This window comes from Hoplias malabaricus, chromosome 18, assembly GCF_029633855.1.
Source record: "Hoplias malabaricus isolate fHopMal1 chromosome 18, fHopMal1.hap1, whole genome shotgun sequence".
Lineage (NCBI taxonomy): Eukaryota > Metazoa > Chordata > Actinopteri > Characiformes > Erythrinidae > Hoplias > Hoplias malabaricus.
In genome coordinates this window covers 34002496-34014995 of record NC_089817.1, presented here as the reverse complement: position 1 = coordinate 34014995, position 12500 = coordinate 34002496, and the positions used below count along the sequence as shown (strand labels likewise).

General features: G+C 46.0%; 1 pseudogene; it reads right to left on the bottom strand.

The window, feature by feature from the left end:
• The window catches only part of LOC136674469 (protocadherin-10 pseudogene), a 4926-nt pseudogene extending 4038 nt beyond the window's left edge, over nucleotides 1-888 (bottom strand).
• Nucleotides 889-12500: the final 11612 nt, after the last annotated feature.

Sequence of the window (12500 nt, the reverse complement as noted above, 5' to 3'; positions counted from 1 at the left end):
CCCCCTCACTCTGACTTCTCCGCTCCTGGGATCCACAGAGAACAGCTCACGCACTTTACTAGGTGCGTGACCACTAAAGGAATACGTGACCTCTCCGTTGAGACCCTCATCCGGATCCGTGGCGTTGAGCCGAATGACCACGGTGCCCCTCCCCGCGTTCTCCACCACCGTGGCTCGGTAGGACTCTCTCTCAAACGCGGGCGCGTTGTCGTTGGCGTCCACAACCGTCACGTTCAAATGCGCGCTCCCGGACTTCTCAGGCGCGCCCCCGTCCACCGCGGTGATCACCATGTGGTGCGCGCTCTGCTGCTCCCGGTCCAGTGGCCTTTGCAGCACGAGCTCCGCGAACTTGCCGGCACGCACATCCAGCGCGAAGTGCGCGTTCACGCTCAGCAGGTACGTGCGTAGCGCGTTCTCGGCCACGTCCGCGTCCTGCGCGCTCTCCAGTGGGAAGCGCGAGCCCGGGGCGGCGGATTCGGAGATCTCGAGGCTGAAGCCCGCGCGCGGGAAACTCGGCGCGTTGTCGTTCACGTCCAGCACCTCCACCTCCACGCGGTGCAGCTCCAGCGGGTTCTCCAGCACCGCCTGCAGGTGGAGGACGCACGCGGGGCTCTGCTCGCACAGCTGCTCGCGGTCCACGCGCTCGTTCACGAACAGCACCCCGTTCTCTAGGTTCACCTCCAGGTGACGTTTCCGGGCGCCGGACACGAGCCGGAACCGGCGCAGGAACAGGTCGTTTGGCTCTAGTCCAAGGTCCTCGGCCAGATTTCCGACGAAGGCGCCGTGCTCCAGCTCCTCCGGGACGCTATAGCGGAGCTGCGCCAGCGCGCTGCCCAGCACGGAGAGCACCAGAGCCGGGCAGCACGCGCGCAGGACCCGCGGCTCCATGGAGACGGAGAGTGAAGGAGGGAGAGCGCTGTGTGGAGAAGTGATATGCTGCAGGACGCACTGGGGAATAGAGAAGGAGAAATGGGTGAGAGAGAGAGAGAGAGAGAGAGAGAGAGAGAAGAGGGAGGGGGTGTTCAGTGTAGGGGGGTTAGATGTATTTATTATCAGCTCAGTCCTCTGTAATCCTTTGAGAGGATGTGATCTGTGGGAGTGGAACTATCCCTCATCCCAGATGTTTGGATTCCAAAGATCTGGCAACCCTTCCTATAAACAAGGTGTGTCCAAACTTTTGCACACAGCAGTACATCTCAGTTCCAGTTGTTTCACAAATAGATAGATAGATGGATACAGGTGAATGTTATTTACACTAATCAGCCATAACATTAGAGCCACCTCATTGTTTCTACCCTCCCTGACCATCAGTTGCTCTGCATACTTTGTTTGCCCCCTTTCCCTCTGTTCTTCAATGGTCAGGACCCCCACAGAGAAGAAACTGACGTGGTGGTGGTGTGTTAGTGTGTGTTGTGCTGGTGTAGAGTGGATCAGACACAGCAGTGCTGCTGGAGTTTTTAAACCCCTCAGTGTCTGGACTGAGAACAGTCCACCGACCAAAAACATCCAGCCGACAGCGTCCTGTGTCACTGATGAAGGACTAGAGGACGAGCGACACACACCGTGCAGCGACAGATGAGCTACTGTCTCTGACTCTACATCTACAAGGTGGACCAACGAGGGAGGAGTGTCTCACAGAGTGGACAGAGAGTGGACACAGGGTTTAAAAACTCCAGCAGCACTGCTGTGTCTGATCCACTCTACACCAGCACAACACACACTAACACACCACCACCACGTCAGTGTCACTGCAGCGCTGAGTATGGTCCACCACCTGAATCAAAAGGGTCCTGACCACTGAAGAACTATGTTTCTTGTAGAAACAAAGAGGTGGTTTTAATGTTATGGCTTATTTCGCCTATGTAGGTTAGGAATACCAGAGTCCAGCTGTGGGTCATATTCTTCTCTCTCTTCTTTCTCTCTGCTGCGTAAAAGCCCATACCAATCTGCCCCCCCACCTCCACCCACCTCTCCACAATCTGCCCCCTGTCCTCCGCAGATGGCGCTCTGTTTTAATTAATGCTGCGGATTAAGGGGAGATCATTAGCGAACAGTGGGATTAAAGTGGCTTTGTGGGAAATAATCCGAGCCCTACACGGGATCGTCATGACATCCCGCGTGCTCCCATTACCTAAAGTGCGTCCTCGCTGCCTACGGGACCTGAGTGAGACCCGCTGACGGAGACAAAGCCATTAATGCACATTAGAGGAGATCAAAACAGCGAAGAGAGCGACGTGAACGCACAGCAACCCCCTCCTCTCTTTACGCGGGCTTTAAACCTGAGGCTCTGCGCATAGCATCACATTTAGGAGAATTATAATCATCATTACTGTCCAACAACAGGAGCAGTCCCAGCTGCACGTCTAATCTCCGCTCGGACTTTCAGACAGCGCCCAGGGCTGCGGTTCAGTCCGGGAACCAAGCTGTAGCCTTTATTTAAAATACATCAAATAACATACTGTACAAACCAGAACCAGTTTCACTTTGTAAACAGCACAACAAATGTGTTTCCAGTGTGGTCACTGAACCCCCTGAGTGTGTGCTGTAAATACAAACACACTGGACACCTGTGACACACTCCAAATATAAGACGTTTTTCACCACTGTGAAGTAAATATAAAACACCAAACACCGCTGGTGAATGAGTGTGACCTTCGAGCCCTCAGACTGCACTGCATGAGAAATACAGTACTGTGCAAAGATTTAGATTTTTCAGAAAGTTATATTTAAAAAAAAGCTATTTATTTGAGCAGTAAGTGTTTATTTGCTAAATAAATAATAATAAAAAAAAACGAATATTAGAATAAAAACAGATATTATTCCAGTGAGTGTGATATTGAGTGTGTGAATACGTTGGTTTAACCCTTTCCAATTCTCTCCTTGTGACAGTCCAGTATTATTTGTGGTTATCAGACAGTTTCAGCTTGGTTTTAGGAAAAATAGATGAGTTCTCCATGACAACGATGAACGGGAGCATCCAGAGTGTTATCAGTGAAAGGTGTCATGGTATGGAGTGCCATTAGCATGGGTGAACTGAGTATGTGTGGAGGTACCACTGATGTGAGGGTATATATTGGGATTTTAGAGAGACTTTTATGCTAACGCCAAAGTGACGTGTTTCCCGGGAAGTCCATGGTTATTTCAGCAGGACAATGCCAGGCCTCATTCTCATTCATATAGCATGTGCTATAACAATATGGCTTTGAAGACCCAGAGGGCATGTGTTTGACCAGACTTTTCAGATCTGTGTGACAAAGCATTAGTGTCAGTAAACAAGTAAAAAACAAAGTGGCTCGGTCAGACATGCAAGGCATCCTCTCTCTTTGCTAACACTCAAACATTAAAAATCATGAAAATAGATGTGGATATTGCTTTATTCCTGCTCCATATATGTGTATTATTTACTTATTTTTTGCTGTTTGTGTAGGGTGGAACTGATTCTAAATTCAGGAGAACGCTAACTGCATGAAAGTAAACACAGAGCGAAAGTGCTACAAAACTACACACCTCGAGTTACACATGAGTTTCTGTGTGAATTCATACAGTGAATAAACACTTACAGACGATTTACATTTCAGACACCAACAAGAGATAGTCGCTTCTTACTCACACACACCGCTCCACCTTAAAAGATACAGTCGCTTCTTACCCACACACACTGCTCCACCTTAAAAGATACAGTCACTTCTTACACACACTGCTCCACCTTAAAAGATACAGTCGCTTCTTACTCACACACACTGCTCCACATTAAAAGATACAGTCGCTTCTTACTCACACACACTGCTCCACATTAAAAGATACAGTCGCTTCTTACTCACACACACCGCTCCACCTTAAAAGATACAGTCGCTTCTTACTCACACACAACGCCCCACCTTAAAAGAGACAGTCGCTTCTTACTCACACACACCGCTCTACCTTAATAGATACAGTCGCTTCTTACACACACTGCTCCACCTTAAAAGATACAGTCGCTTCTTACTCACACACACTGCTCCACATTAAAAGATACAGTCGCTTCTTACTCACACACACCGCTCCACCTTAAAAGATACAGTCGCTTCTTACTCACACACAACGCCCCACCTTAAAAGAGACAGTCGCTTCTTACTCACACACACCGCTCTACCTTAATAGATACAGTCGCTTCTTACACACACTGCTCCACCTTAAAAGATACAGTCGCTTCTTACTCACACACACTGCTCCACATTAAAAGATACAGTCGCATCTTACTCACACACACCGCTCCACCTTAAAAGATACAGTCGCTTCTTACTCACACACAACGCCCCACCTTAAAAGAGACAGTCGCTTCTTACTCACACACACCGCTCTACCTTAATAGATACAGTCGCTTCTTACTCACACACACCGCTCTACCTTAATAGATACAGTCGCTTCTTACTCACACACACCCCGCTCCACATTAAGAGATACAGTCGCTTCTTACTCACACACACCGCTCCACCTTAAAAGATACAGTCGCTTCTTACTCACACACACCGCTCTACCTTAATAGATACAGTCGCTTCTTACTCACACACACCCCGCTCCACATTAAGAGATACAGTCGCTTCTTACTCACACACACCGCTCCACATTAAAAGATACAGTCGCTTCTTACTCACACACACCGCTCCACATTAAGAGATACAGTCGCTTCTTACTCACACACACCGCTCCACATTAAAAGATACAGTCGCTTCTTACTCACACACACCACTCCACCTTAAAAGATACAGTCGCTTCTTATTCACACACACCACTCCACATTAAAAAATACAGTCGCTTCTTACTCACACACACCACTCCACCTTAAAAGATACAGTCGCTTCTTATTCACACACACCACTCCACATTAAAAAATACAGTCACTTCTTACACACACTGCTCCACCTTAAAAGATACAGTCGCTTCTTACTCACACACACTGCTCCACATTAAAAGATACAGTCGCTTCTTACTCACACACACACCGCTTCACCTTAAAATATACAGTCGCTTCTTACTCACACACACCGCTCCACCTTAAAAGATACAGTCGCTTCTTACTCACACACAACGCCCCACCTTAAAAGAGACAGTCGCTTCTTACTCACACACACCGCTCTACCTTAATAGATACAGTCGCTTCTTACTCACACACACCCCGCTCCACATTAAGAGATACAGTCGCTTCTTACTCACACACACCGCTCCACCTTAAAAGATACAGTCGCTTCTTACTCACACACACCGCTCCACATTAAGAGATACAGTCGCTTCTTACTCACACACACCGCTCCACATTAAAAGATACAGTCGCTTCTTACTCACACACACCACTCCACCTTAAAAGATACAGTCGCTTCTTACTCACACACACACCGCTTCACCTTAAAATATACAGTCGCTTCTTACTCACACACACCGCTCCACCTTAAAAGATACAGTCGCTTCTTACTCACACACAACGCCCCACCTTAAAAGAGACAGTCGCTTCTTACTCACACACACCGCTCTACCTTAATAGATACAGTCGCTTCTTACTAACACACACCGCTCCACATTAAGAGATACAGTCGCTTCTTACTCACACACACCGCTCCACATTAAAAGATACAGTCGCTTCTTACTCACACACACCGCTCCACATTAAGAGATACAGTCGCTTCTTACTCACACACACCGCTCCACATTAAAAGATACAGTCGCTTCTTACTCACACACACCACTCCACCTTAAAAGATACAGTCGCTTCTTATTCACACACACCACTCCACATTAAAAAATACAGTCGCTTCTTACTCACACACACCGCTCCACCTTAAAAGATACAGTCACTTCCTACTCACACACACTGCTTCATCTTAAAAGAGACAGTCGCTTCTTACTCACACACACCGATCCACATTAAAAGATACAGTCGCTTCTTACTCACACACACCGCTCCACATTAAGAGATACAGTCGCTTCTTACTCACACACACCACTCCACCTTAAAAGATACAGTCGCTTCTTACTCACACACACCACTCCACCTTAAAAGATACAGTCGCTTCTTATTCACACACACTGCTTCATCTTAAAAGAGACAGTCGCTTCTTACTCACACACACCGCTCCACATTTAAAGATACAGTCGCTTCTTACTCACACACACCGCTCCACATTAAAAGATACAGTCGCTTCTTACTCACACACACCACTCCACCTTAAAAGATACAGTCGCTTCTTACTCAAACACACCGCTCCACCTTAAAAGATACAGTCGCTTCTTACTCACACACACCGCTCCACCTTAAAAGATACAGTCACTTCCTACTCACACACACTGCTTCATCTTAAAAGAGACAGTCGCTTCTTACTCACACACACCGATCCACATTAAAAGATACAGTCGCTTCTTACTCACACACACCGCTCCACATTAAGAGATACAGTCGCTTCTTACTCACACACACCACTCCACCTTAAAAGATACAGTCGCTTCTTACTCACACACACCACTCCACCTTAAAAGATACAGTCGCTTCTTATTCACACACACTGCTTCATCTTAAAAGAGACAGTCGCTTCTTACTCACACACACCGCTCCACATTTAAAGATACAGTCGCTTCTTACTCACACACACCGCTCCACATTAAAAGATACAGTCGCTTCTTACTCACACACACCACTCCACCTTAAAAGATACAGTCGCTTCTTACTCAAACACCCCGCTCCACCTTAAAAGATACAGTCGCTTCTTACTCACACACACCGCTCCACCTTAAAAGATACAGTCGCTTTTTACTCACACACACCGCTCCACATTAAGAGATACAGTCGCTTCTTACTCACACACACCGCTCCACATTAAGAGATACAGTCGCTTCTTACTCACACACACCGCTCCACCTTAAAAGATACAGTCGCTTCTTACTCACACACACCACTCCACCTTAAAAGATACAGTCGCTTCTTATTCACACACACCACTCCACCTTAAAAGATACAGTCGCTTCCTACTCACACACACTGCTTCATCTTAAAAGATACAGTCGCTTCTTACTCACACACACCACTCCACCTTAAAAGATACAGTCGCTTCTTACTCACACACACCACTCCACCTTAAAAGATACAGTCGCTTCTTATTCACACACACCACTCCACATTAAAAGATACAGTCGCTTCCTACTCACACACACTGCTTCATCTTAAAAGAGACAGTCGCTTCTTACTCACACACACCGCTCCACCTTAAAAGATACAGTCGCTTCTTACTCACACACACCGCTCCACCTTAAAAGATACAGTCGCTTCTTACTCACACACACCGCTCCACATTAAAAGATACAGTCGCTTCTTACTCACACACACCACTCCACATTAAGAGATACAGTCGCTTCTTACTCACACACACCGCTCCACATTAAAAGATACAGTCGCTTCTTATTCACACACACCGCTCCACATTAAAAGATACAGTCGCTTCTTACTCACACACACCGCTCCACATTAAAAGATACAGTCGCTTCTTACTCACACACACCGCTCCACCTTAAAAGATACAGTCGCTTCTTACTCACACACACCGCTCCACCTTAAAAGATACAGTCGCTTCTTATTCACACACACCGCTCCACCTTAAAAGATACAGTCGTTTCTTACTCACACACACCGCTCCACCTTAAAAGAGACAGTCGCTTCTTACTCACACACACCGCTCCACCTTAAAAGATACAGTCGCTTCTTATTCACACACACCACTCCACCTTAAAAGATACAGTCGCTTCCTACTCACACACACTGCTTCATCTTAAAAGAGACAGTCGCTTCTTACTCACACACACCGCTCCACATTAAAAGATACAGTCGCTTCTTCCTCACACACACCGCTCCACATTAAGAGATACAGTCGCTTCTTACTCACACACACCGCTCCACATTAAAAGATACAGTCGCTTCTTATTCACACACACCGCTCCACATTAAAAGATACAGTCGCTTCTTATTCACACACACCGCTCCACATTAAAAGATACAGTCGCTTCTTACTCACACACACCGCTACACCTTAAAAGATACAGTCGCTTCTTACTCACACACACCACTCCACCTTAAAAGATACAGTCGCTTCTTATTCACACACACCACTCCACCTTAAAAGATACAGTCGCTTCCTACTCACACACACTGCTTCATCTTAAAAGAGACAGTCGCTTCTTACTCACACACACCGCTCCACATTAAAAGATACAGTCGCTTCATCCTCACACACACCGCTCCACATTAAGAGATACAGTCGCTTCTTACTCACACACACCGCTCCACATTAAAAGATACAGTCGCTTCTTACTCACACACACCGCTCCACCTTAAAAGATACAGTCGCTTCTTACTCACACACACCGCTCCACATTAAGAGATACAGTCGCTTCTTACTCACACACACCGCTCCACATTAAAAGATACAGTCGCTTCTTATTCACACACACCGCTCCACATTAAAAGATACAGTCGCTTCTTATTCACACACACCGCTCCACATTAAAAGATACAGTCACTTCTTACTCACACACACCGCTCCACCTTAAAAGATACAGTCGCTTCTTACTCACACACACCGCTCCACCTTAAAAGATACAGTCGCTTCTTATTCACACACACCGCTCCACCTTAAAAGATACAGTCGTTTCTTACTCACACACACCGCTCCACCTTAAAAGAGACAGTCGCTTCTTACTCACACACACCGCTCCACATTAAAAGATACAGTCGCTTCTTACTCACACACACCGCTCCACATTAAAAGATACAGTCGCTTCTTATTCACACACACCGCTCCACATTAAAAGATACTGTCGCTTCTTACTCACACTCCGCTCCACCTTAAAAGAGACAGTCGCTTCTTACTCACACACACCGCTCCACCTTAAAAGATACAGTCGCTTCTCATTCACACACACCGCTCCACATTAAAAGATACAGTCGCTTCTTACTCACACACACCGCTCCACCTTAAAAGATACAGTCGCTTCTTACTCACACACACCGCTCCACATTAAAATATACAGTCGTTTCTTACTCACACACACCGCTCCACCTTAAAAGATACAGTCGCTTCTTACTCACACACACCGCTCCACATTAAAAGATACAGTCGTTTCTTACTCACACACACCGCTCCACATTAAAAGATACAGTCACTTCTTACTCACACACACCGCTCCACCTTAAAAGATACAGTTGTTTCTTACTCACACACACCGCTCCACCTTAAAAGATACAGTCGCTTCTTACTCACACACACCGCTCCACATTAAAAGATACAGTCACTTCTTACTCACACGCACCGCTCCACCTTAAAAGATACAGTCGCTTCTTACTCACACACACCGCTACACATTAAAAGATACAGTCGCTTCTTACTCACACACACCGCTCCACATTAAAAGATACAGTCGCTTCTTACTCACACACACCGCTCCACATTAAAAGATACAGTCGCTTCTTACTCACACACACCGCTCCACCTTAAAAGATACAGTCGCTTCTTACTCACACACACCGCTCCACCTTAAAAGATACAGTCGCTTCTTACTCACACACACCGTTCCACCTTAAAAGATACAATCGCTTCTTACTCACACACACCGCTCCACATTAAAATATACAGTCACTTGTTACTCACACACACCGCTCCACATTAAAAGAAACAGTCGCTTCTTACTCACACACACCGTTCCACCTTAAAAGATACAATCGCTTCTTACTCACACACACCGCTCCACATTAAAAGATACAGTCACTTCTTACTCACACGCACCGCTCCACCTTAAAAGATACAGTCGCTTCTTACTCACACACACCGCTCCACCTTAAAAGATACAGTCGCTTCCTACTCACACACACCGCTCCACATTAAAAGATACAGTCACTTCTTACTCTCACACACCGCTCCACCTTAAAAGATACAGTCGCTTCCTACTCACACACACCGCTCCACATTAAAAGATACAGTCACTTCTTACTCTCACACACCGCTCCACCTTAAAAGATACAGTCGCTTCTTACTCACACACACCGCTCCACCTTAAAAGATACAGTCGCTTCTTACTCACACACACCGCTCCACCTTAAAAGATACAGTCGCTTCTTACTCACACACACCGTTCCACCTTAAAAGATACAATCGCTTCTTACTCACACACACCGCTCCACATTAAAATATACAGTCACTTGTTACTCACACACACCGCTCCACATTAAAAGATACAGTCGCTTCTTACTCACACACACCGTTCCACCTTAAAAGATACAATCGCTTCTTACTCACACACACCGCTCCACATTAAAAGATACAGTCACTTCTTACTCTCACACACCGCTCCACCTTAAAAGATACAGTCGCTTCCTACTCACACACACCGCTCCACATTAAAAGATACAGTCACTTCTTACTCTCACACACCGCTCCACCTTAAAAGATACAGTCGCTTCCTACTCACACACACCGCTCCACATTAAAAGATACAGTCACTTCTTACTCTCACACACTGCTCCACCTTAAAAGATACAGTCGCTTCTTACTCACACACACCGCTCCACATTAAAAGATACAGTCACTTCTTACTCACACACACCGCTCCACCTTAAAAGATACAGTCGCTTCCTACTCACACACACCGCTCCACATTAAAAGATACAGTCGCTTCTTACTCACACACACCGCTCCACATTAAAAGATACAGTCACGTCTTACTCACACACACCGCTCCACCTTAAAAGATACAGTCGCTTCCTACTCACACACACCGCTCCACATTAAAAGATACAGTCAATTCTTACTCTCACACACCGCTCCACATTAAAAGATACAGTCGCTTCCTACTCACACACACCGCTCCACCTTAAAAGATACAGTCACTTCTTACTCACACACACCGCTCCACCTTAAAAGATACAGTCGCTTGTTACTCACACACACCGCTCCACATTAAAAGATACAGTCACTTCTTACTCACACACACCGCTCCACCTTAAAAGATACAGTCGCTTCCTACTCACACACACCGCTCCACATTAAAAGATACAGTCACTTCTTACTCACACACACCGCTCCACCTTAAAAGATACAGTCGCTTCCTACTCACACACACCGCTCCACATTAAAAGATACAGTCGCTTCTTACTCACACACACCGCTCCACCTTAAAAGATACAGTCGCTTCTTACTCACACACACCGCTCCACATTAAAAGATACAGTCACTTCTTACTCACACACACCGCTCCACCTTAAAAGATACAGTCGCTTCTTACTCACACACAACGCTCCACCTTAAAAGATACAGTCGCTTCTTACTCACACACACCGTTCCACCTTAAAAGATACAATCGCTTCTTACTCACACACACCGCTCCACCTTAAAAGATACAGTCGCTTGTTACTCACACACACCGCTCCACATTAAAAGATACAGTCACTTCTTACTCACACACAACGCTCCACCTTAAAAGATACAGTCGCTTCTTACTCACACACACCGCTCCACATTAAAAGATACAGTCACTTCTTACTCTCACACACCGCTCCACCTTAAAAGATACAGTCGCTTCTTACTCACACACACCGCTCCACATTAAAAGATACAGTCACTTCTTACTCACACACACCGCTCCACCTTAAAAGATACAGTCGCTTCCTACTCACACACACCGCTCCACATTAAAAGATACAGTCACTTCTTACTCACACACACCGCTCCACCTTAAAAGATACAGTCGCTTCTTACTCACACACACCGCTCCACATTAAAAGATACAGTCGCTTCTTACTCACACACACCGCTCCACCTTAAAAGATACAGTCGCTTCTTACTCACACACACCGCTCCACCTTAAAAGATACAGTCGCTTCTTACTCACACACACCGTTCCACCTTAAAAGATACAATTGCTTCTTACTCACACACACCGCTCCACCTTAAAAGATACAGTCGCTTGTTACTCACACACACCGTTCCACTTTAAAAGATACAATCGCTTCTTACTCACACACACCGCTCCACCTTAAAAGATACAGTCGCTTCTTACTCACACACACCGTTCCACCTTAAAAGATACAATCGCTTCTTACTCACACACACCGTTCCACCTTAAAAGATACAATCGCTTCTTACTCACACACACCGCTCCACATTAAAAGATACAGTCACTTCTTACTCACACACAACGCTCCACCTTAAAAGATACAGTCGCTTCTTACTCACACACACCGCTCCACATTAAAAGATACAGTCACTTCTTACTCACACGCACCGCTCCACCTTAAAAGATACAGTCGCTTCTTACTCACACACACCGCTCCACATTAAAAGATACAGTCACTTCTTACTCACACGCACCGCTCCACCTTAAAAGATACAGTCGCTTCTTACTCACACACACCGCTCCACATTAAAAGATACAGTCGCTTCTTACTCACACACACCGCTCCACATTAAAAGATACAGTCGCTTCTTACT